Source organism: Eschrichtius robustus, chromosome 11 (assembly GCF_028021215.1).
Source record: "Eschrichtius robustus isolate mEscRob2 chromosome 11, mEscRob2.pri, whole genome shotgun sequence".
NCBI classification, from domain to species: Eukaryota; Metazoa; Chordata; class Mammalia; order Artiodactyla; family Eschrichtiidae; genus Eschrichtius; species Eschrichtius robustus.
In genome coordinates this window covers 78,276,518-78,302,984 of record NC_090834.1, presented here as the reverse complement: position 1 = coordinate 78,302,984, position 26,467 = coordinate 78,276,518, and the positions used below count along the sequence as shown (strand labels likewise).

At 38.2% G+C, this 26,467-nt stretch overlaps 1 protein-coding gene across 4 annotated transcripts in view; it reads right to left on the bottom strand.

Annotated features, from left to right (window-relative positions):
- NELL1 (neural EGFL like 1) overlaps positions 1-26,467 on the bottom strand; it is an 865,453-nt gene that overhangs the window by 104,989 nt on the left and 733,997 nt on the right. The gene's annotated exons all lie outside the window — the stretch shown is intronic.

The window sequence follows — 26,467 nt, the reverse complement described above, 5'->3', positions numbered from 1 at the left end:
TATATGGTAGTATTTTCTGAAGTATCTTGGGACCAATTAGACCAGAAAGTCATAAACATGTTATCCCAAACATGATTGAGCACCATGATTTGGCGGGAGGGTGGACTTGTGAATTGTTGGGTGAATCAGGCATTACTGCGTCGAGCAGCAGCTGTGCTGTGATTCTGCAGTTCTGGATCTCCATTATCAGCCCGCTTTAAGTGTTTGAAATGTCAGAATAAACTCAGAAATAAGCAAATGGCAACCACAGTGACAATTCTTTTAAGCATAGTAATCCAACCCCACTTTGGGTGTTGACCTTTCTTTAAAAATCATTATTTTAAGACAGCGCACCTAATTTGTAAAAATATTTTTTAACACATGCACCAGCATGATTTTTTAATTAGTTTTCAGCCTGTCTTATCATATTAGGATGCTTATATTGTGAGAGTCTGACATGCTGGTGGCCCTGAACTAACCAGATGGTTTTGGAAGTTTTGTGTGTGTACCTAGGGGAAAACTCAGAATCCCAACCTTTATTCAGTCATCAATCATTTACTGAATTGCTACTATGAGTAAGAACGAGGCACAGAAGACATACAGAGAAAAGACATGGTCCTCACACCTGAGATTTCATAGTGTGGCAGAGGAAAAAGAGACAAGCAGATAAATACACCAATACTCTAGATGTTAGAGGGGATGAGTCAAGGTTTTTAGAAGAGAAGAAGGGGCGCTACTGTTGGATAGAGATGAGAATGAAAGAAATAGCATAGGCGAGATGTCTGATCTGAGCCTTGCAAGGCAAGTAGAATTTCCCCTGATGGAGGCGAATGCTCTTTTAAGAGCATTACAGGACCAGGAAACACCATATGTAAAAACCCTGGATGCAGGATAAAATGCAGAGTGTTCAGGAAACATGGAGGTCCTCAGCATGGCTGAAGCACAGGGCTTATGGAAGAGCAAGGTGAGGAAAAGATGAGTTTATCAGGTAAGATGGGATTCCTCTATGAAAGTCCTTAATTTAAGTCCTGCTTGAGTTAAGTGGGAAATCATCCAAAGGCTTTTCAGCAGAAACATGACATAATCGCATTTCTCTTTGGAAAAGATCACTCTGGAGATATGGGTTAGTGAAGACTGGAGGATTGTTTAGAAGCAGGAAAATCATGTGGGAGGCCTTAGAAGACAGGTAGTCTTCCTACAAAGTGACATCCCAAGGCCAGTATGACAAGGAAGTTTTCTCTCATTTATCAAGACAACATAATTTTTAAAAACTTTTCTTATGGAAAATATTAACTCTGAATCCCACCATATTGAAATGATCAAAGCAAGAGATACCAAGGGTGATAGCCATGGAGTCTGCAGAGAAGAGAGATTCAAGAGTGGAATCAATAGGATCTGGTAACAGGCTGGGGATGATACAAGAGGGAGACGCTGAGCATGACTTTGGAATCTCTGCTTCGAGCTAATGAGTGGGTGAGTTTAAAACAAACACTCATTGAAATTAAAATTAGAGTCGTGTATATCCTCTCTGGAAGCCAGGGGAAAGAGCAGAAAAAGGACCAAACCCACATGACTGGGAGAAAAATGGGAACAGAGAGAATGAGCAATTTAAAACCCAAGTTTCTCAAAACCTATTATAGGTACATCATGATAAGCATCGAGTTAATTAAGGCAAGAATTACAAAGGCACCCTGCAAATTTCTTGAATTATGCACAAAAGTTGGAGTCAGATGGTAGAAGATGCTGTGGAAGCAGAGGAAGGTAAACAGGCCTTTTGAACAAAAGACGTAAGTTCCAACTCCTGCCCCACTATTTACTCATCTCTCTGAGTTTCTGCCTGTACATCCAAGAACATGAAATAAGAATCCCCGCATGGTGCTGATGTGAGGATCAAATGAGATAATGGATGTGAGTGCATCTGTAAACTACAAAGCCCTTGACAAACATGAGGTATTATTATGACGGTATTATCACAATACAGTTAAATGCACTTGGGAAAATGCACCCTAGCTTCCAATTATTCTGTCAAAATATTTATTGGACACCTATGTGCCAGCCTGCTGCTCTAAGCCCTGGAGAACAAACGAGGGCTCTGCTCTCACAAAGATCTCATGGAACCAGCTTTCTCACAGTGACAGAGAGAAAGTCACAAGTTATTCACTAATTCGGGATGCCTTTGTCAAGAGAAAAATCCCTGTTGAGAATGCAGCTAAGTAGTTCCTGGATCCAGCACCAGGCAGGGATATAATTCACGCCTCCCAGTGATGTCACAATATTTATTATATCAAAGTGGGAATCAAGGAAAAATTTGGAGGTGAAGAGGGTTGGAGGATCAATTCCTGGATGTCAAAAAATAGAAAAAGAACCCAGTGTCACAGCCATGAAATAGAATCCAAAATTAAGGACTAGTTTGGGCAAGTGAAGTATTAGAATATGGAGACTCAGAGAAACTGCTGCAAAGTCTGAGACAGACATTATTTGCAGGGCCTAACTGAGAATAGCTTTACATGACTGGATTTACAGGCAACTATTCAAGTTGAGTAGCAATGTAAATGTTATCTGTTCCCTGAGAGCCCCTCAGAAAGGATCCAGGCACAGTAACAGACTAACCCCAGCCTTGTAGTCAACACATGACAGTCTGCCTGACCAGACCTTTCCCTAACTCTCCAGACAGATGTAAAGCTGTCCTCTGGGCTGCAAATGTCAATCTTGATGTTGAGGCATCCTCCTATACTATCTAGAGCAGTGCTGTCCAATAGAAATATCCTATGAGCCAGGAATAAAATTTCTAATTTTCTGGATGCCACATCAAAAAAGTAAAAAGAAAGGAGCCAAATTAATTCCAATAATATATATTTAACTCATTATAGCTAAAAGATTATCATTTCAATATACAATCAATATATAACATTTATTAATGAGATGTTTAGAAACCCCATAAGAAGCCAACTGTCACACTACAACATTAATAATAATATCTTAGCATGATGCAACAATGAAAGTAAAATGTAGTCCTACCAAGACAATAGAGTTGTGCTAAAATATTTTACATAAGCTTCAGTTTTAAATTTTTAACCAAATTAAAATTGAAAATTAAGGTGCTCAGGTGTACTAGCCATATTTCAAATGCTCAATGACCACATGTGGCTAGTGGCTACCACTCTGGACAGCACACGTATAGAGTTCAGGAGTATTAGAACTTCACAGAAACTTAAAGATCATCAGATTCAGTCTTTAGGTCACATACGCTTAAGATGAGGGAAGAAGGAACCTGTTCCAAGTATCATGCTCTGTATTGGCCCATATTGTTTTCTTGTGCTTTGAAGTAACTTTAAGGAGGATTATTATTCTCATTCCACAGCTGAGGAAATTGGAACTTGTACAGATAGGAGGATTTACCCAAGACACATGGAAAACACACGATAGAACTCAAACCCCAAATCCCTGCTTATTTCTGTTACTGAGAAACATAGAGTTGTCCCTCAGTATCTGCAGAGGACTGGTTCTAGGATCCTGTGGATACCAAAATCCAAGGATGCTCAAGTCCCTTATATAAAATGGCATGGTATTTGCACATTATGCACATCCTCCCATATACTTCACATCATCTCTAGATTACTTATAATGTGAACGCTATATAAATAGTTGCTGGCATGAAGCAAATTCAAATTTCGCTTTTTAGAACTTTCTGTAATTTTTTCGGGTATTTTCAATCCACGGTTAGTTGAATCTACAGATGCAGAACCTGTGGATACGGCAGGCCAACTATACTTCATTATTTGATTCTTGTCTTCTTTTTTTGTCTTAACAGTAGTATATCCCTGTGTCTTAGGTCCTATATCTCAACTGGTATGTGGTTGATATGGGGAGTTTCACTTACTCTTTGAGAGGAGGGCATAAACCTGACCCTCTCTTCATACTCATGCCTGTTCCCTTCAGCTTCCGGCTTATCATTCAAAATATGCTGTGTGTGTTCTCTCTTTGGGAATGAAGCATAGAAAAGGAATTATTCTATTAACATTATACATAGCAGCCAGCTTTCCAAGGACCTGTTCAAGGAGGAAAACCATGCACATTTGCTATGTCAGTTTTGTTCCTTCCTTGCATAGTCACAATGCAGGTGTATAACCAGAAAAGGCCACTGTGATATATCTGCCCACCAAAAGAATCCTAAAGCTCAAAACTGCCTGAAAGGCAGGAAATAATAATGAAGACCATGAAGAACAAGATACTAAAAGGCAACAGATATACTGTTGGCCTAACTTCCTTCAAAATCAAATTGGAAAAGATTCTGATGAATCAGGCTGCAAGAACACCAGGACCCCTTAACTTCTCTAGGATAACTTTCCTAGGGCTATGTGGTGAATGCTGATGATAATAGAGTTGCCTGAGTCAGGAAGAGAAATTTTCAATCAGGGTGAGAATAAATTCATTAACCAGTTTTAAAAGCAAACGTGCACTTTCTGCAGTATTTTGCGGTGAAAAGGTTATGGGTTTTGGAGCCAGAAGATCTTACTTGAATTGTGCCACTTTTTGTGCCATGGTCTCTCTATTCCTCAGTTTTCCCATCTAACCCAGTGCCAGGGAATTAATAGCAGTTCTTCAATCAAGACAAGTTAGTTACTTATCCAGGGTTGCATACTCCTGCACTTTACTGATAATTCTTATTCACCTCTCCATTTTTGTGAATTTTGATCATACCATCTCCTACCTCCATTATTGATAACGTTATCGATAATAAATAATTGGAGTGGCACCGGTTAGAAATCAGTCCACTCTAAATCAACAGAGGCCACCCGTATCGGCCTTCTAAGCCTTAGTCATGTTTTGTTTCCAGGAGAGAGTCTGCAACACACATGAGTAAGGACAGAGGATTTCAAAGCTATAGTCACTGTTTCCCAAAGACAAGAGGCAGGAGTGTTGATGACCTTTGTTCAGGGCTGGTCTTGAAACAAATTAAACTTTTGGGACTTGGCCAAAAAGTACAAAATATTGGAGGAAGGGAGACATGCAATAAGAGGAGTTATAAAATGTACACACATTGGCTCTCCAACACTCTTTGTATATGAGGCTTACTCTAGTTACTCCATTTGCCCCATCACAGACAGACTGTCTCTCACATGTATGGTGAGCTAAGGCCACAAAGAGGAGAACCTTGACCTACTCCATAACATTATCAGCTGGTAAGTAATAAGATATAAATCTTTTTCTGTCACTTATGACAGATTTGTAGTAATTAGAGCAGATGGGATACACCAGTTTAAATCCCAATAATGCACATATTATTGTCCACAGTTGATTACACATTCCTTTGTCCAGTTCATTGTTAATGACTCAAATAATGGGGTTTCCTGCTACTTTGCCTCACACCATAATCAGATGAGACACGCTGATGAGGTGAAATAATAGTTGTCAAAATGTTCTACATGGTAAGAAATACAAAGAACAAGCAAGCCCTACAATGGACAATGAGATTTTAAGCAGAGTGTCCAAGAAGTGTAAGTCAAACTCTAGGTAATACTGGGTCACATGTGAGACAACTACCACAACAATTTGCAAGTACAAAATCACACATCTTCAGCTGCTTTTCTGATTGAATAAGAATAAAAATGATAGGAAAATAGAACCAGTCTCTATTAAATTGCCAAGCTCAGAAGAGATAAAAATTTCCATCCACGAAAAAGTTTTTGAGATATCTTTAGCAGTAAAAAAAAAAAAACTTACTGAGATCACACACACACAAACACACACTTAAAGACCTACAGACGATGCATGTTGGCAAAGTCAGACTTACTTTCAGGGACTATTCACATTAAGATGTTATTCCACAATACTCATGGACAGTAAACAGTATAGAACAAACACATCCTTTACCAGCATCAGGACGGTCACCAGCAAACATCAACCCACTACGATGGAGAAAATAGTTATATGCTCTGGATAGTAGAATATGACACAGGGTGGGGAGAATACTAATTAAAAGAAACTATGAGTTTGAGTCCTGTCTTATATTTAATAACTTTAAGTGTGATGCTGAAAGTCAGTTTCTCTCCTCCTATAATGGAGAAAATAATGCCTTCATTGCAGAGTAGGAATAAAGTTCAAATGAGATAACATATCTGAAAACACCTTGTTAACAAAATTAACAAAAAGTTTGTAAATATAATATCTCAACTAAATCTTCCAACAACACTATAAGAAGCATAGCATCATATCACTGTTAGGAATAAGGGTAAATTATAACAGAGATAACCTGGATGAACCCTTTGTTAGGAACAGAGCAGTGGTTCTGGGTAGTGGAAATAAAAAGAAGATATAAAGGCCACCCAAATGTATATATGCTTCAAAGACAATGCAAATTGAATTGTTGGGAATTATATTTCCACCTGACTATAAATATTATGTAGGGAATAAAATACTAAAGCCATAAACGACAAATCATAAAGCAAGTCTTCCCAAATACGGGCTAACATCTTGCATGAAGAGCAAACAGGTTGACAGTACATAATCTTTAGATACTGTACAGTGGTTTAGCACTTGGAGAGAAGTGAAGAGTAATCTAAAGCTATTTATAAAACTCATCATTACAGGAGGCATTTTTGGGCCAAACAGTATAATACGTAGTAGAATAAATAAGAACTCTCATGACAGATGAAATCTAAATTCTAGAAGGTATTGAAAGTACTATGTTCTTACTAAGTTGTTATAGCTAATCACGCTAGTGTAATTATTTGGTGAAGTGGATGCTATAAAAAGGAAGATAATCCTTTTATGCCATGTTGATAGTATGTGTTTTTTATTGATTTACTTTAAATGTTTTTTTCCCAGATGATAAGTTAAATTTATCATTATATAAACTTTGTAATAGAAGATTCTAGATAGAGGCCTAAACGTATCCTTTTGCCCTCATATCCTTCAACTTCAATCCAATACCTATGTCTTCTCCTGAGGAACGCAGATCTGGTTAGGGCGACGAGACAGGTCCTAGAAGATGTCAGCAAGCTATGCCAGGATCTTGAGTCCCAGTCTAAACAGATGACATAGACTCTCTCATCCTGGGTTTGAAGTGTGATTAGACTGGTACTGGATAGCCCTGGGGTAAGGATGAGAACACAGTGGTGTCTAGAAACCTTGGTATTCAAGGATCCTTGGACCCATAGGAAGAAAGACTTTATTAGACTTGTGTAAATGCCCTTGGAAGCACCTGCTATTCCCTGTCATTAAAGATCATAAGAGAGCTGAGTGGGAGGATTAAATCCTCTCACCCTGAGGCTAGGAGAATGCTAGTCTTTATAGTAGAGTGGGCCAATGCAGACAGTCATCTTCCCAGTGCCTCAAACAGGAAACTTACAACTTGCTACAACTCACAACAACTTTGGCCACAGGGGCAGAGAAAGCTGGCCACTCCAACAGCTGGATTTGAATTCTATGGAAAGGCCAAGAACAAACTTTCAAAGAAAGTGGGAAATAAACACTACGAGATGACCTGTAGTTTTTTTAAAAAAATATAGTAACTAAAACAATGTGTTATTGGTGTATGAATAGCAAATAGACCAATGAAGCAATATGGCAGACTGCAAATAGACTTAGTCATATATATTAATGTGATTATAATGAAGGGGTACCCATGTTCAAGATGGACTAGACAAGTAAATGAGAAAACTGGCTCTTCCTATAGAATGACAACAAAAATAATAGATCCCTACTTCACACTATATATAAAAACACATTTTAATGTGTTAAAAAACCTTAAATAATAAATGGAAAGTTGCATAATACTCCAGAAAAAAGTGAGATAATGTCTTCATGATGCCACGTAAGAGAGGATTTCTGAAATACAATACAGACACAAAAATTAATCAAAAGGAGAAAACAAGAGAACATCAACAATTGACAAGAGATATCATGGACTAAGAGAAGATATGTGCAAGGATGATATAAAACAAAGAGGATGCTATAAAACAAAACAGTGTGTAATTAAAATCCTATAAATCTACCGGAAAAATATAGGTGACAATAGAAATATGGGTAGAAAATGCACTGAAAGTAAACAGAAGGACCAATAAATTGATGAAAAGTTGCTTAATCAAGGGAATGCATGTAACATAACCAAAAGAAACCAATTCCTATGTCAGATTAGAAAAAAAGTAAAATCTTCCCATACCAACTATTAGTGAAAATGTGTGGAAAACCAACATTGTATAGTATAGTATAAATAGTATAAATTGGTAAACCTCTTTGAAGAGTAATTTGTCAATATCTAATAAAATTGAAGACAGTCCTATCATGTGATGCGATAATTCCATCTCTAGATATGTACCCTAAAGAAACTCTAGTAAATGCTTGCAAGGATGTGTTCTATACAGTTTACTGTCTATGAGTATTGTGGAATAACATCTTAATGTGAATAGTCCCTGAAAGTAAATATGCTTACAAGGAGAATTCACAAATATATTAACTGCAACAATTTTTATGATATTAAAAATGGAAACAACCTAAATGTTGGTCACTATAAAAATGGAAACTAACATCATGTCTAATTTCTTCAAATATAAAATTATACAGCAGTTAAAATATATTACTAGAACTATATGTATAAATATGAATGTATCTAAAAAATAGCTGAGTGAAAAACATCAATTGTGGAGTAGGGGGATCAAGATGGCAGAGTAGGAGTATGGGGAGCTTACCTCCCCCCACAAACACATCAAAAATACATCTACACGTGGAACAATTCTCACAGAAAACTAACTGGAAATTGACAGAAGATCTCCTATACAACCAAAGCTGCAAGAAAGATCATGCAACTGTGTAGAATGAAAACAAAAAAAACAAAAAAAACAGGCAGCAGCTGAGAGCAGTGCCCCTGGGAGGGATCTATGAGGAAGAGAAGGTCCACATGGGTGGACATTCACCCCAGGGAGGGAGCAGATTGACTCACAGTCCGAGCACCCCAGACCTGGGGTCCTACATGGAGGAGACAAGCCCCCTTGCCTGTTAGGAAACCCACTGAGACAGATAGAAGGGCTAGAGAAGCCTAGACTCTCCCCACAAGGAGTGGGTACATGCTGGTTTGCTAACAATTAGGACGAGAGAGACTTGCACTGGCAGCTGCTGCCTCCTTGCTGTACTTCCCAATCTGAAGGGGTAAATGCCCTGGCTCCACTCACTCCATGTCACAGCCTGATGTGAGGTCAGGGCAAAGATTTGGTCTAGCTATGCAAAGAGAGACCAGGGCACCTGGTCCAGGCAGGTGATCCAGGCAGAACAGCAGAGACCACTGTCGGCGTGCACTGGGTGGCACCACAAGAATAAGCAGTGGCTAAACACTGAATCTCAGGCACATAGACCCTGGGTAGGGCTTCTCAGCGATTCCTTTCCCAGCAAGAGAGCCCCGGCTCCACCCACTCCACTCTGTGCAGCTTAGCACCAGATCTGGGGAAGACAGGTACTGGGAGAGGTCTGCCACAAAGGCAGCCCAGATCCCAGGTGGAAGCACAGCCACCTCAATTCCTGCAGTCACAACACCTCGATCCCCAGCCCCAGCCTACTTCAGACCACATCTTTGCACTACAACTGGGACAGACACAACTGAGAAAGGGACGTGATCTTGGGCTGCTTCTGAGAGGAGCCACAGATGCCAACACAGGTGATGCGTAGGTTCACTGTGACCACACGGGCCTCACTGGCTTCAGCAATCACTTCCTTTCAGGCAGGGCACATGCTCAAGGACAATGGAGCCTGACTGAACCCAACCCTCAAGGCTTCTACTCCAATAACTGGGGAGCAGACCCTGACCTGACAGGGGGGTGACAGCCAAAGAGCAAAGAAGAAGCACTGCCTCACATCCAGCACAGGCTCTAAACACAACACCAATAACACTCCCTATCAAGGGGATAACGACCAGCACACCTTGAGGAACGACGTGACTGGCATTTATACCAAAGCCAGCCCTCGCTCCAAAAGTTTGTAATTTGATGCAATCCCTATCAGATTACACATGACCCTTTTCACAGAACTAGAATAAATAATCCTAAAATTTATATGGAACCACAAAAGACCCAGAATTGCCAAAGCAATCCTGAGGAAAAATAACAAAGCTGGAGGCATAACCCTTGCAAACTTCAGACTATACCACAAAGCTACAGTAATCAAAACAGAGTGGTATCGGCACAAAGACATACATATAGATCAACGGAACAGAAGAGAGAGCCCAGAAATAAACCCACACATCTATGGTTATTTAATCTATGACAACGGGGGTAAGAATATACAATGGAGAAAAGGCAGTCTCTTCAACAAGTGGTGTTGGGAAAGCTTGACAGCTCATTTAAATCAATGAAATTAGAACACTTACTCACACCATACACAAAAATAAACTTAAAATGGTTTCAAGACCTAGTCTATCTACTAAAAATCAGTAGCAGCAATCTCAAAGGATGAACACTAAAGTTGTCTGTTGAAAAATCAAGTAAAAGGCAGAAATGACCACTATCATCATTATTATTCAACAGGATTATTTTGTACATTTTCAGCCCAACTAAAAGGACAAAATGAAAGGTTTTGCAAATATCAGAAAAGATTATTCAAAATACATCCTTGTTAAGAGTATATGTAAATGGTTCTGGTAAAAATCTGTATCATACATAAAACATCCCCCTTAGGTATAAAAATCATTGATTATTTAGAATATATGTAAAATTATGATAACTGAAACATTATATATGCTGAGAACAGCAAATAAAAGGAATGCCTATCAATGAGGGAAAGGTTGAGTAAACTGTAGTTTATCCACACCATAATAATCTCAATAACCCTTGACTTGAAACTGACATTTTTCAAGTCAAAAGCAGTTGAATATTGGCAATTTCATATCATTACTATGACTTCATGTATATTCATACATATATGTCACATACAATATATAATATACACTTACATACATATATGTGGATATATAAACAACATATATACATATGTAAATACATAATATAAACATATGTATAAACACAAACCTACACATACATATTCCTGAAGTGTGTATCTGTAAATTTTTATATTAGGTGGTTACATGGGGAGTGGGTCAAACTACAGGAAGAAGAGGAAGAAAGGGAAAAAAGAGAGAGAAGGGGAAAAACAACCTAACTGAAAAAAGTTGCCTACCATAAAGCAGCATTATAAATGTCTTTTTTTAAAAGTATGAAGCATGGATGTGTATGCAAAAAAAAAAAAATGGTGATGCATGTGAAAATGATGACCAAAATGATGGTGGTTTCTCAGGGTGTGGGGAAATAAATGTCATTTTCCTCATTAGGTGTTTATGTTTGAACTTGTATTGGCAAGTGTTTTGTTGTTATTCTTATTCTTTTTTTAGGGGGAAAAAAAGACAATAGGGCTATTTCCATCATGGAAGAAAAAGAAAAACTATGGAAAATTCAGAAATTTATATAAAAAATAAAGCAGAGGAAAACCCCCTCAAATTCTACTGCCCAAGATAACCCCTATTAACATTTGTATGCATTTTTTTTTACAGTGAGGGCATATGCTACATATATCATTTCATATTTTCCTTTTGTTACTTAACATTTATCAAAATATGATAACCATACAATATTTCATTCTTTGGGTATCCTAATTTCCTTAATTATACCCCATGCTAAATACTTGGTTACTTCCACTTGTACACTCTTTTGATTAATGACTAACAGCATAAGGCACATTTTACATAAAAATATTAGTTTACATTTTACACTGTTTCCCTAGGAAATCCCCATAAAAATGGAACACTGACTCCAAAGGTATGAAGATTTTTAAAAATCTTGATACTTATTGCAGAATTACTTTACTAGCAGTTTACGTAGCACCTAAACCAGTAGTCTAATTACTGCCCGAAGCAGCACCTCTGACAGGACAGTATTTAAACCATTGTGTTCGGGAGCCCCAAACCTATGTTTAAGGGGGTAACTGTAAATAACCCTGTCTAACAATTCATTCAGTTAGTCTGTTGAAGGTGTACTTGCAGGAAGCACATATTGGTATGTACTTCAAACAAGAAATTATTGTTTCCTTTTTTGGGATAATGGGAGAGGTGCAGAAAACATTAGCTTTGCTAATTATATCTAATAAGTTTATAGAAGCCTAATAGTAACCATAACAGAGTCAATTACCATTTATCAACCAAGGTTTATAAATCCAGGGAGATTCCGAAATGAATTTTCTGGCGCTAAAAGTTTCATGACAATTTGGTTTTGCTTTGTTTTCATTTTAACAGATAATCTTTTAAAAATACCATGTTTTTCAAGTAAAAAGACACTGTCTTGTAGTGGTAAATTGCAACTGAGCAATATTTTTCATGGAAGAAGTATTAGATTCTTAAGTAACTATTCTTCAAACTAGTAACTTCAGACCCTTGTGAGGAGCTTGGCCATATTCTAAGGAAATCATGAGAACAACAGGGAGTAGAAAGAATACTTTTCCATATCCTCTCACTGCCAGAATTTTAATAATCACTGTAAGACAGAATGATCTGAATGCTACAGCTGCATGTAGACTTTTCTTCCTTTTTTATGTTATTCTAGCTAATTATTTTGAATATCTAATATGGGATTCTTTATCTGTTTGTCAAATCCTCATTCTTTAATATTCCCAAGATATAGATCACCCATATCATTGTTGCCTATAGACTTCTATAGCTCTAGGAAAAATTAAGATACCTCTCTGGCATGTAAATTTAGAAAATATAATTTTAGATAATGTGAAACCTTCAACATGAGATGCTAGTCACGGCTCAAGAACATATGAGATGTTCATAAATTTTCCGTTGGGGATGTATGGCATAAAGGTCAAAAAGCATATAAAATTCTACAAAAATGGAAATTGAAAGCCTTCCTTCCTCATAAAGATTTAAGGAAGCAATTTCTACCACGTATATAAGAGTTGAGTCAAAATATTAGAATGTAAAAAAAATTAGAGACCAGTTTATATTCTTTTTCCATGGAGGATCAGAGTAGCAGGATAAGAAAAACTTCTAGTGCTCTCTAAAGAAACTATACTTTTGTTCTTTTCAAGATGGTCTGGAACTTTCAAGCGTTCATGATTTGGGGGATAAGGCACACTAGCTCTCTGTCCTCTATTCTCCTAGTTCTATTTTGCATTCAGCTAGAACGGCGATTCCCAAACTTGACTGTACCTTACAAAATGGTAAAACTGATGCATCATACTCAGAGATTTCGATTAAAATAGTCTGCTTTGAGTCCCTGGCTTCAGTGTTTTTTTTTTAAAGCTCCCCAGGAAATTCTAATGATTGAGAGACACTGAACTCGAACATTGGAGAGTAAGAAATCTGCTTGCAAAAAGTTCATAATCTAGTGACAGACAGAAGTTATCCAGTTCCTATCGTGCAACTTCTCCTCTTACCAACCACCACCACTAGAGTCATTTTTATAAAGAAAGGTAGCATTTGTCATGGTAGTATATGTCACATGGATCAACCCTAGGGGTAGAATATTATCTCCATTTTTCAAAAGATAGGAATAAAAGCTTTTTAGCAGACACTTGTCACACATTCACTGTGAGTCAGGCACTGTTTTGGACATTGGGGGTCTAGCCCAGATTTAGAGGCAAGATCACAGTCTGTAGGCAGAAGTCACAAAATTGCCTAAAGTCCAGGGTGGGCAAAGCATTCTCAAAAATGTCCTGCCACCAGCCATCCAGATTCTGCCTCTGACAAGTACACAGGCAGGGGGTTTTCTCCTTGATTCCGGTCCCAACATCTATCGTTGTTAGCGATAGGACTCTATTTCATCTACTTCTGCTCTTAGGAAATATCTAGCAGGTTTTGGGAGAATGATAATGATGTGTTTCCACTTTAATGCAACCCTTCCATTACTCTTTCAGTTACTAACATCAGTCACACTTGAAGACCATTATTAAGTCATGCAGCAATCTTCACCTGCCCAGATTAAAGAACACATCTTCTCTAACCTTTTCCCCAGAGGAATGACCTCACAGACCTTTCATCATTTTCACTGCTCTTTTCTGAGCTCTCTTCAACAGTCACTAAGTCTTGTATGAATAGAAATAATGAATAATGTGTATAAGCCCTTTATGAAGGTGTCTTTGTGAACTTGCCCTACAGGCTCTTTGGATTTAGATAGATTTTACCTGTGAGGCATTCACATTAGAGGAACATGATTTAATATTTCATAGTCTGATTCTGATTTAAACCCCACTTATTGGGCTTCCCTGGTGGCGCAGTGGTTGAGAATCTACCTGCCGATGCAGGGGACACAGGTTCGAGCCCTGGTCCGGGAAGATCCCACATGCCGCGGAGCAAATGGGCCCGTGAGCCACAATTACTGAGCCTGCGCGTCTAGAGCCTGTGCTCCACGCAACAAGAGAGGCCGCGATGGTGAGAGGCCCGCGCACCGCGATGAAGAGTGGCCCCCGCTTGCCACAGCTCTCACAGAAACGGGGATCCAACACAGCCATAAATAAATAAGTAAAATTAAAAATAATAATAATAATAATAATAATTACCTCCTAGGGTTGTGATGACTAAAAGAGAGAATCCATACAAAGTGCTTTGCATGCTACCTGGATACTCACACAATTAAAAAAAAAACAAAACCCCACTTATTGAGCACTTGCTATGTGCTAGGCGGTATCCTGGGGAACTTTCACGTCATCTCACGGAATATTTACAATGGCCTTTGGAGGAAGGCATTGTAAATTTCTCATTTTACTGAGGAATAAACTGAGGCTCAAAGCGGTTAAGTGACTGGTGATCCGTCCAAGAACATATGGCCAGGAGCCAGAAAAGAAGCTGTGAAGAAGAGGTAAAAGGCAGAAAGCCAAAATAGTAAAAAAAAAAAAAAAAAAAATCAATTCAAGGGCTATTTTCCCAACGATTCAGACCACCCTACTTGGTCAAGCAGGGGAATAGTAAGGAAAAAAATTAGAACAAAGCCTTATGAGGGGAACAGAAGGCATAACATTATAACTGGTTGGACTTCTTCCTTCTCCCTCTCCAGTGCTATTGGTCCCGTGTGGGTAGATGGAGGTGGGAAGTGCACACAAAGGAGCTTTAATCAGGCAGCACTGCAGAGCAGTCCCATTAGTTTCCTGGTAGACAGAGAGGTCTGAAAGCTATTTTAACTCAAAGAAGGAATTACTGCCCAGGATTTTTTGTCAGAGAAGTGTGACAATTTAGCACGTCTGTGGCTGACATTGTCAAGCCAAATGGACAGTGTAATAGCTTCACTTGTGTTACAAAAGACCCTGCCAGGTTGTGTGACACTCAGGTTCTTCCCAGACAGTGAAAGTCTCCTTTCCCCTGCCCTGCTTGACTAGGTCCTGCTGCTACCATCTCTCATTGACTGATTTACATTTCTTCTGAATGGAAACAGGAAGGTCATTTGTAGGAACAGCAGCCCTGATCCCTTCTTAGAACTGGAATGGTTAAAATAAAAGTAGTCCCCCCACCCGCCGGCTTAGGAGAGCTTAAAGCTTTGCTAATTCCAAAGCTAACAGTAAAAGTTTCGGGAAAACTTCTCATTGTATTTCAGAAAGAATTTTGCAGTTGCATCAGAGAGAGTCAATCATCAGCCATTTACTGTTTCCAGTCTCCCACTGCATCCTAATTATGATCATGAATTTTACACAGTAAGTTTCCAGACCATCTCAATTATTCACATGTGAGCTCTACTCATTTTTGCATCAGAGTGAGGGAACTTGACAAGGAGAGAAGACTATCCAGGGAAGGGAGATTGGGGGCGAGTCATAGAAAGCATAGCATACAAGGAAAAGTTGATGACTTGGAGATGTTTATCCTGGAGAAAAGAAGATTTAAGACTATGGGGAGAGGTGATAGTATAAAAGTGGAAGGAGAATTAGAATTTTATCATCTTTGCATTACAGTCAATACCTATGGGATCAAGATATTATCATAAAAGAAGTTGTTGAAGAGGCTTTACCCTTGATAATTGCCCTTGAGAGACGTGATGCTCCCTTTGCTCCAACTCTATCTTCTGGTGTGTCTTTCTGATGGTCCACAAAATGAGAAGTATGAATTGAACAGCCCTAAATCACAGAGTAACTTACCCTTTATTAATTTTTCTTTCCCTCTTTCTGGTAACAAGGAGTAGGGCTCAATTTGTAATACTTCCTAATAATTCTTGTTAATAAAGGGATAGAAAGGCCCATAGTGATAGGAATCAATAGGGCATAGCTAGGATCAATAATATTGTTTCATTTCTACAGTATGTGTCTTTTACTGAATGACCTTCTGTTTAAGGCCACTGATAATGGGTTTCCAGTTCTGGTAGTGATAACAAGTACTCTTGTTAAGTAAATCTATTTAAACAAAAAGAGTTTAATTAAAGAGGATTTATAAGTAAGTAATTGTACAGGTGCAACTCAGATGATGCCATGGATGTAGCAACACGTTTAAGGTATCACTTGGATAGGTTAAGATTAAAAAATTCTTGAGTGGTTGACAAGGTAGCTTCTTGTGAGTGATTTTCAAACAGTGAGTGGCTTGATGGCTATTTGGTATGATATTCTGGAGTAATTCCTATACTGGATAGAGGTCAGGACTCAATGACCTCTGATGGATCTGCAACCTTGAGATTTTATAATTCTTTGCTTTACTTTCTTTGACCCTCTATTACTGAGCATTTGTTATGCTAACAAACAAACCCAATTTCTTAATGGACAACAACAATAAAATATTTATTTCTTGCATATATCACATAAAGGCAGGAAGTCAGTTCAGGCTCTGCTCCAGGTTTACTGGAATCTGCCCCACCTGACTTCCCATTCTGGGTGTCAGGATAAAACAGCAGCCTCTTTGTATAACATGCTTCTTCTTATATCAGGGAGCATCTGCTTGGATGCAGCTTACATCCTATCGACTCATATGCTAATGACCAAAGCAAGTTACATGGCCAGTCTTGCCAATGGTACCTACAGAAGGCGCTGCAAGTGATGTGTGGCAAAGGATACAGATGTATATTCCTCTTATAGGGGTGGGGAGGAAATGGAGAGCTATATATGAACAATATTACAATTCACCACAGAACCATTCAGGCTGGGGACATGTGAATCATAATTAAAATTTTCCCAGCAGGGTGCAACTTCAAAACATCAATACTTCCAATTAAAACCACACTGAGATATGGCTCTGTCATGTCTCCCCATAATTAAAAAAGCATAGATAAAATAAATAGAAAAGCTTTCAAGGAACTCGGGTTATGACAAACGTTAACATGAGGCAAAGGAAAAATTTAGGGCATTAAGATAGATTTTGCTTTTAGCTTTTCTTTTTCCTTTTGTTTTTCTCATACGCAGGCCATAACGCAGCTGGCCATATCAGAAAGAGCATGGAGACCCACTACAGGGATATATGTGACATTGAAAGAATCCCTTTCCACTCTGTGTCTCTAAGATGCCTTTCTGTTCTGATGTTCATTGAACTGAGATAAGAGATGAGAGAAAAAGCTCTATCAAATAGACAGGGGGGGATCATCGTTACTATTATTTGTATTAGCTAAAGTTAATATACTTTGTGCATTAATTAATGATTACTATGTGTAGTAAATACTCCACAATTATCCCACAGATGGTGACAGCCCAGATTAGGTTATACTGAAATGGAAAGAGAGAAAAACAAATACCTAATTATAACAGAGGTATTGTGGAAGAAGGTATCGCTTATGTCAAGCTCTGCAACACAAGGGAGAAATTTACTACAGCATGCTCTTTATTTTGGTGTAGTGAAAAAGGAAGGAGCTTTCAAGTTTAATTCCCAGCTGCTTCAGTTACGAGGCTGGCGATTTTGAGTAAATTTCCAATCTCTGCTGATGACAATATGCACCTCCCCGTAAAACATGGACAGTAATACCTCTAATTTAATGCATTTTGATTAAATGCTTATTACATACTGGGAATTGTTCTAGGCTTTGGGTATTCAGCAGTAAGCAAGATAAAAGTCTCTATTGGGATTGACATATATACACTAATATGTATAAAATGGAAAACTAATAAGAACCTGCTGTATAAAAAAATAAATAAAATTCTAAAGTTCAAAAAAAGTCTCTATTCTCTTGGTGTTTATAATCTAGAGAGAAACCCAGACAATAAACTAAAATATTAATATATAGCATTATGTTAGGTGGTATTAAGTGAGATAGAGAAAACTAAATAGGAGAAGCAGCCGAGATCAGTGGTGGGAGGAGATCTACATTGGACCAGGTGGTGAGGGCAGGCCTCTCTGAGCAGAGACCAGAATGAAGGGAGAGAGAGAACCACAGGCTTTGTTGGGGATGACCACTCCAGGCAGAAGATACAGGAAGTGCACAAACCTCAAGGAAGCAATGAAGTTAATATAGTCAGTGAAAAAAGGCAAAAGCAATTGAAGTGATGGTGACAGTGACAGGGGATGGGAAACAAAGAGGTAAGCAGAGGCCAAATGCTACAAGAACTCAAAGTCCATGGTGCTACTATGTTTTAATGTGAATAGGATGAAAAGACAGGAGGTAGTTTGTAAAGGAGAAATACCTTAGAAATAGTACATGGTACATAGTATTATTTAAGAAGTATTTTAAGAATTAAGAAATACCTATTTTCCTTCCCTTATCCCTGTCATGGTAAAGTAAAGCATCCTTTTAGAATATCTGAGAACACTTCAAACCATGAGGCTCTTGGAACACAGACATTTGTGCAAATTTTAAGGGATACTTTTTCTCTTAATACAGGGTTAGTAGAAATAGTTATTTGATTTCTAAACCTGGTTTGCTACTAACAAACTTCGGGGTGCCCCAAGCAAACCTCATTTCCCCCCAAATCATTTGTCTGCCAAAAAATCAAACTGGTTACATGTAAATTATGTTGCCCACAAAATTCAGATCTTGCTCAGGTTTTCTTGTGCCCAATATTGTTTGACAGAGGGCCTTCCAAGTTAGCTAAGAGGACAGTTGTCTCTCTAATCTAAGACAAGGTTGAAAGTATCCCTTCCTTTCCTAAAATAAAAGCAAGTACCCTGACAACCTAATACTATGTGTGGAATTGAGGTCATGTCTCAGAAATCCCTGGTTAAAATATAAACAAGTCACCTTAAATGAATGATATCATAGACCAATGATATTTTCATGGGGACAGATCACCTAGATGGTCCTGACTGCCCATCCAACACAGAATGATTGAGTTTGATCTGGGAAAATGGATGGAAAAGGGTCCGAGGAGGCTAGGATTCAAGGATTGTGGCATCCAGAGGCATGGAAGGGGAAGGAGAGAACTGAAGGAAACATGACACTTCTCATCTCTCTATGCCTCTGCATTCCTCCACCTGAAATGCTGTCCCCATCCCCAACAGTCTTTTTTTTTTTTCCTGAAGTATATAGTTCACTTACAATATTGTGTTAGCTCTAGCTGTACAACATAGTGATTTGGTATTTTTATAGATTACGTACCATAGAAAGTTATTATAAAATATTAACTATATTCCCTGTGCTGTACAGTACATCCCTGTGACTTATTTATTTTATAGATAACTGGTAGTTTGTACCTCTTAATACCTTTCACCTATCTCACCCCACCCCCCCACCACTAGTTTGTTCTCTGTATTTGTGAGTCTCTTTCTGTTTTGTTATATTTGTTCATTCGTTTTGTTTTTTAGATTCCACATATAAGTGAAAATATACAGCATTTGTCTTTCTCTGTCTGACTTATTTCACTAAGCATAATACCCTCCAGGTCCATTCATGTTGTCACAAATGGCAAGATATCATTCTTTTTATGACTGAGTAATATTCTATTATATATACACCATATCTTCTTTATCCATTCATCTGTCTATGGGCACTTAGGTTGCTTCCATATCTTGGCTATTATAAATAATGCTGCTATAAACATTGTGGTGCATCTATCTTTTCAAATTACTGTTTTTGATTTCTTTAGATAAATACCCAGGAGTAGAATTGCTGGATCCTATGGCAGTTCTATATTTAATTTTCTATAGTGGCTGTACCAATTTACTTCCCACCAACAGTGTACTAGGGTTCCCTTTTTTCCACATCCTCACCAACACTTATTTCTTATCTTTCTGGCGATAGCCATTCTGACAGGTGTGAGGTGATATCTCATTGTGATTTTGATTTGTATTTCTCTGATGAGTAGTGATGTTGAGCATCTTTTCATATGCCTGTTGGCCATCTGCATGTCTCCTTTGGAAAAATGTCTACTCAGGTCCTCTGTCCATTTTTTAATTTGATGGTATTTTTTTTGATATTGAGTTGTATGAGTTTATATATTTTTGATACTAACCCCTTATCAGACATATCATTTGCAAATATCTCCTCCCATTTAGTAGATTGCCTTTTCATTTTGTTGATGATTTCCTTCACTGTGGAAAAGCTTTTTAGTTTGATTTGGTCCCATTTGTTTATTTTTGTTTTTGTTCCCCTTGCCTGAGGAGACAGATCCAGATCCAAAAATATATTGCTAAGCATGAGGTCAAAGAGCACACAGCCTATATTTTCTTCTAGGAGCTTCATAGTTTCATGCATTGAAGTCTTTAATCTATTTTGAGTTTATTTTTGTATACAGTATGAGTTTCATTATTTTACATGGAGCTGTCTAGTTTTCATAACCCCACTTATTGAAGAGACTGTCTTTTCCTCATTGTATATTCTTGCTTCCTTTGTTGTAGATTAATTGACCATATGTCTATGGGTGTATTTCTGGGCTCTATATCCTGTTCCACTGATTGATGTGTCTGTTTTTGTGCCAATACCATACTGTTTTGATTACTATAATTTTGTAGTATAGTTTGAAGTATAGTATAGCGTATGATGCTTCCAGCTTTGTCCTTCTTTCTTTCCTATCTTTTGTAAGAGTCCAGTTCCAATGTTGCCACAGTCATGGAATTCCTTGATTCCCTAGCAGGAAGAATCTCTCACATGAACTTCCATAGGCTTACCTGGGCTTCTCTATGGCACTGAGCACTTCCAACTTTGAATTTTAGTTACCTTTTGCCCTGCATGTCTTGCTTGCCCTCATATTATGAAAACAACTTAAAACTAAGACAAAGTTTGATTAATCTTTGTGTCTCCATTCTTTAAATCTGGGAGATCTGCACAGTGCTTCACCCATAGTAGGCATGCAATAACTGGTAGTAACATGGAAGGCATAAGTGGAAGAAAGAAAGGCTTAAGAAAGAAGGAAGGAAAGAGTGAATTGTTGGCAACATTTCCTATTTGATTTTTTTCTTCTTGGATACTCCCATCATCTCAGGAGGCATCAACAACACAGGTTCCTCAGATTGTCCAAGAAAAGCAAAACTTAGTCATTTTTTTTCTAGGAACTGCTCTGTAATTTTAAACACCAACCTACCTGATTTGATTCAAATATCACATTGATCTCTTAGTAGAATTAGATAACAAGACATGTAACAAATAGAGGAAGATTTTATTTTCCAAGAAGCATCTCAGAATCTGTTCTCAATAGTTAACTGCAAACCTGGCAGTGGGTAAAGGCCAGGGAGTGATTTATGACTCAGTAACAATTGCAGGAGTAATGTGCTTAGTGGCATAAGTTAAAATAATGTTGTAATGCTCCAAATCTTTAAAGTTCAACAATTTAGCTTAAGGGAAAGCAAGTTGTACTTGATTACCAGTGTCTTGTGTATCTGGAAGTACAATCAAACTAATGATGAACTGAGCTATAGGCAGAAGGTGCTTTGCTAATCAGGGACAAGAGTGAATTGAACTTTTCCAGAGATTGGAGGTATTAGCTGAGCCACAGCTGGGCAGAGGGTTAAAAAAAAAAAAAAAAAAAAAAAAAAAGACAGTGAACCTGTGTCTTGCTTCTGGGAGCTTAGACAGCTCAAAGGCCATCAGGAGGAAAAAAACCAAAATCAGTCTTGCTCTCCATTGACTCTAATGCTGAAGTCACTCCTGAAATTGAACTCAATTGAACTCCATGGTCTTCAGGAACAGGCTAAAATAAATGTTTTAGAACTTGTCTCTTTTTTATCTGTTGACCAGAGTCAACATGGGCTTTTAATATGAAGCCAAAAAAATTAATTTCATGCTTCAATTACAGCTTTATATACTTAATTAGGAGCCTGAATCTACTGGCTTTTCACATATGCACGCACGCGTATGAATGTGTCTCTATGTGTGTGTTTGTTCAGTGCAGTGACAAATAGCATGAACTTGGGAGTCACACAGAATTGGTTCAGTGTCCCAGGTTTGCCTCTTTATAGCTATTGACCTTGAACAAGTCCTAAGGTTCTCAGTTTCTTTATTTCTATTTTGAGAATAATGATGGTAACTTCCTCATTGAATTGTTGTGATTATTGAATGTGATAATAAATACAAATGTGCTCATCACAGTAAATAAACAATAAAAGGTAGTTACTATAATTATATTATTATACCACATTCACTTAATCTTGGAAATTATTTTCAGTTCTTTAAAGTCTATATCATTTAAGGGAAATGTCATGCCTTCCCTACATATTTACCAACATTTCTAGTTCACCAACTAGGAATCTTGGCTCTATGGATCAGAAAGCCCCAAGAATAAATCAGAAAGGAGCACATACCTAAATAGTTTTATTAACGTGTATTCTAGTTGGCAAGACTGAAAAAGTGGCAAGCCTGATAATTTTATCTTAGGCTCAATTTTATTCATTCTTTTCTTTCCTAAAATTTAGTTTGGAGGCAAAGCTTGGTGTACATATGGTGTGTGTATGTGTGTCTGTGTGTGTGTTGTGTGTGTGTGTGAGAGAGAAAGAGAGAGAGGAAGAAAGGAAGAGAGAAAGGAGAGAATGAATTTGGAGTATCCCGTTCATACCTTTTCCTGGGAGCATACTCTTAGTAAATACTTTCACAAGAATCCCAGTCTCAGGCTCTGCTTCTAGAAAAGTCAGTTCTAAATCAACTGACGTGGAAGTTGCCTGCCAGAAATAACCAGCTCTAAGGCATATGCAGGTGTCCATAAAATCACACTGCAAAGGCCATTAAGATTTTTTTTAAATTAAATGGTCTGTAGAGTCTAAAAAATTTGGGTAGATATGGGTAGATATGCTATATCAGCTACTAACTCTTTGACCTTGGGAAAGTTAATGAACCTCTAGTGACTCAGTTTCCTTATCTGTAATATCTATCACACAGGACTGTTTGGAGAAATAACAGATGTAGGTGTCTTCTCAGATGTCCTGGTACATCATATAAATTTAATAAATAGTAGCCTTAACCTTCCGTAAATTTTCAAGCCTATAATTTTTTCTCAAACACAGGAAAAGAGACCATTGAAAAGAGAGCAAAAAAATGAGTGGTACACAATGTGATCCATGTATAGAGCCACATTTCCTTAAAGTTTTCCCACTGCAAGGATTGACAAACTCTAGCAAATGGCAAGGATGTAAATCTGGGTAGAATTTCTCTGAGAGTTTTTGTAGCCTTAAACAGATGTGCTCTTGTCTTGGGTTTGAGTATGACCCTTTCTAAATATAATGATGAGGATTGATGACAATTAACATTTACAAGTGACTATTATGTACAAAACAGCTTGCTAGGGCTTCCCTGGTGGCGCAGTGGTTGAGAATCTGCCTGCCAATGCAGGGGACATGGGTTCGAGCCCTGGTCTGGGAAGATCCCACATGCCGCGGAGCAACTGGGCCCGTGAGCCACAAATACTGAGCCTGCGCGTCTAGAGCCTGTGCTCCGCAACAAGAGAGGCCGCAATAGTGAGAGGCCCGCGCACCGCGATGAAGAGTGGCCCCCGCTTGCCGCAACTAGAGAAAGCCCTCACACAGAAACGAAGACCCAACACAACTAAAAATAAATAAAAATAAAAAATTTAAAAAAAAAACAAAAACAAAAACAAAAAAAAACCGCTTGCTATGTATTTTATATTCATCGTTGTGTGTAATTTTTACAATGAATATGGTGAAGATACTACTATTTTTATCATTTTACAAATGAGAAAGTTGAGGCTCAGAGAGTTTAAGTCAACTGTCCAAGTGACACAGCAGTAAGTGGTAGTGTAGGATCTGAGCTCTATAGAGTCAGACCTCTTAGCTGCTGCACAGAACAACCTCTGGGTCAGGACCTTTTAGCCAGCACATTCTGAGCGTCCACTCTGCTCTAGTGTGCCAGATGCCACCGATATCAGGATGAGTAAGGCATGGCTTTGGCCCTTGAGGACTTCGCAGCCTAGTACAGGAGAGAAACACTTAAATAAATGTCAGTGTAATATGGTAAGCTCTGGTCATGAAGATGCACAGACTGCCAGGTAAATATATAGGACAGGTACCACCACTGACCTGAAGCCAGCAGAGAAATGTCATAGAAGGCGTGGCACTGAAGTCTACAAAGCGCAAGAGGAATACAAAGTACATACTGGGCAATTTAAAAGAGGAAGCCAAAAATATGAAAAGAGGTGTACTGGGAGACTGACATGTATGGCTGAAATATATAAAGGAAAGAAAAGTCATGAGATGAGATAGGAGAAGTGGCCAAATCATAGAGAACACAGATATCACACTAAGGACACTGGACTTTACCCTTTTGAGTCTAGGCAAAGGGAGCCATTGAGGCTTTTAATCAGGAAAGTGATGTGATTCTATTTGCATTTTAGATGCATTATTCTAGAGACAGTAAGCTTAGTAAGATTACTTTGTACCAGCTTTGTGAACTTGGTCATGTTGCTGTACATTTTTTTACTTCAATTCTCCATTTTTAAAGTGGAAATAGAGTACCTACTTCATACGGTCGTGGTGAAAGTTAAGTAAGTTCATGTAGAAAACCACACACGCAAGTACCTGGCATAGAGTCAGCCCTCAGTAAGTGTTAGATATTATTTACTTTTTTATGGATGAAGGTTGGAAAGCACTAATCAAGTGCTACTGTTCATTATACTCTTCAGATGAAGAACCCAAGAAAGGGGTCATAAGTGTCATCCCTGGTAACATTTGCATTCAGAGAGGCCCATTTTGCATCACGATCTAATTTCAAAAGGAGACAAATATGGCAATCTAGAAACGCACAAAGATATATCTAATCTCTCTGCAAACAGCATAGTGGTACTTACACTTTTACGATGCCTTTGGATTCAAGATGCTACAACTCAACATCCTCCACTCCCATAGCAGACCTTACTACTTATCTGAGAGGCATTGCTTACTCTACTGCATTATAATAATTGTTTCATTTGTCTGTACCAGGAAAGCCCTGGGCTTTGAGCAACTTGAAATCAGGTTCCCTATCTTTGCATCCAAAAGCCTAGAAAAATGTGTGGTACATTTTTTCCTGTTAGTGGAATGAGTGTAGATAATTCACAGTTTACCTGAAATGCAAGTGAAGGGGGATGGGAAAGGAAGTTCATTCCTCTAGGTTCTGACTACAGAGAGCTATGGCAAAGAAGATTATAGTGAGCAGAATAGGATTTAGGAATCTCACTGGCTTTTTTTCCCCCAAAATTATGGAATTCTAGGGCTGGAAGAAAACCCAAGGGACACTCTCCAACTGAGGCTGCTGGACTTTTTTTCTGTTTAGGTGGAGGGAGGATACTAGGTACTTTTGCCAAAACCCCCTTCTTGCGAATGGAGTTCAGCCCAATCATTTTCACTTCTAGGACTCATGCAAAATCTACTGAAAAAAAATTGTCCTGTACTTGCATGGAATTTTGTCTTCTAATCATCCTACTGACATGTTATCTTAGCCTAGAAATATGTGGATGTGTTTTGATGTAAAATAAGTAGGTCCCTGAAAGTTTCATAGATGATTTTATCTATAATTTGATTGATATTTACTCTCATTTCTATTCAGACAGAGATCCTTGGAATTCCCGGTAAGTCCTGGAAATGTCTGCTCTTCTCACTCATGGATGAATGGAATCTGGCTAAAAAAAGCCCAGATTTTCCAGCAGAAAAATATTTCAAGTGTCTGAAAGCAGAGAAATGTTATTTCCGATCTGACTTGTCTGTTCACTCTTTCCAGGCAGAGCTCCTCAGAAGAATTTTGGTTCATCTGTAAGTTGAGTCTGTTTGTTGTGTTCTGCAAATATGCTTCCAGATAAAAAAGAATCTGTCTGTAGGTGGGCATCCACTTTCTCTACCTTTCTGCATGGCATCCTGGGTCTTCTCTACTCTACCCTCACCCCAGGCACACCTTTCTTGTCTAGAGATGGCTCTTAAATATTATCAACCTTGGCCCTTTAAGGTAGGGCTTTTACTCAACCCACTTCATTTTTTTTCACTTTTCAGACAGGTAGTAACTTGTTATTCAGTTGCCAAATAGAAACTTGCCACTGTAGAAGCAAACTGGGGATTAGATGCAGACAATTCACATTTTAATTGAAATGCAGTTACATAAAAGTTTTCTAATTGACAAATTATTGACCCCCCCCCCCCGCAAGATACTATTAAAATTAGCATCACTACATAAGTTTAGGCAAAAGTAACTCACAAGAAACAAAACTA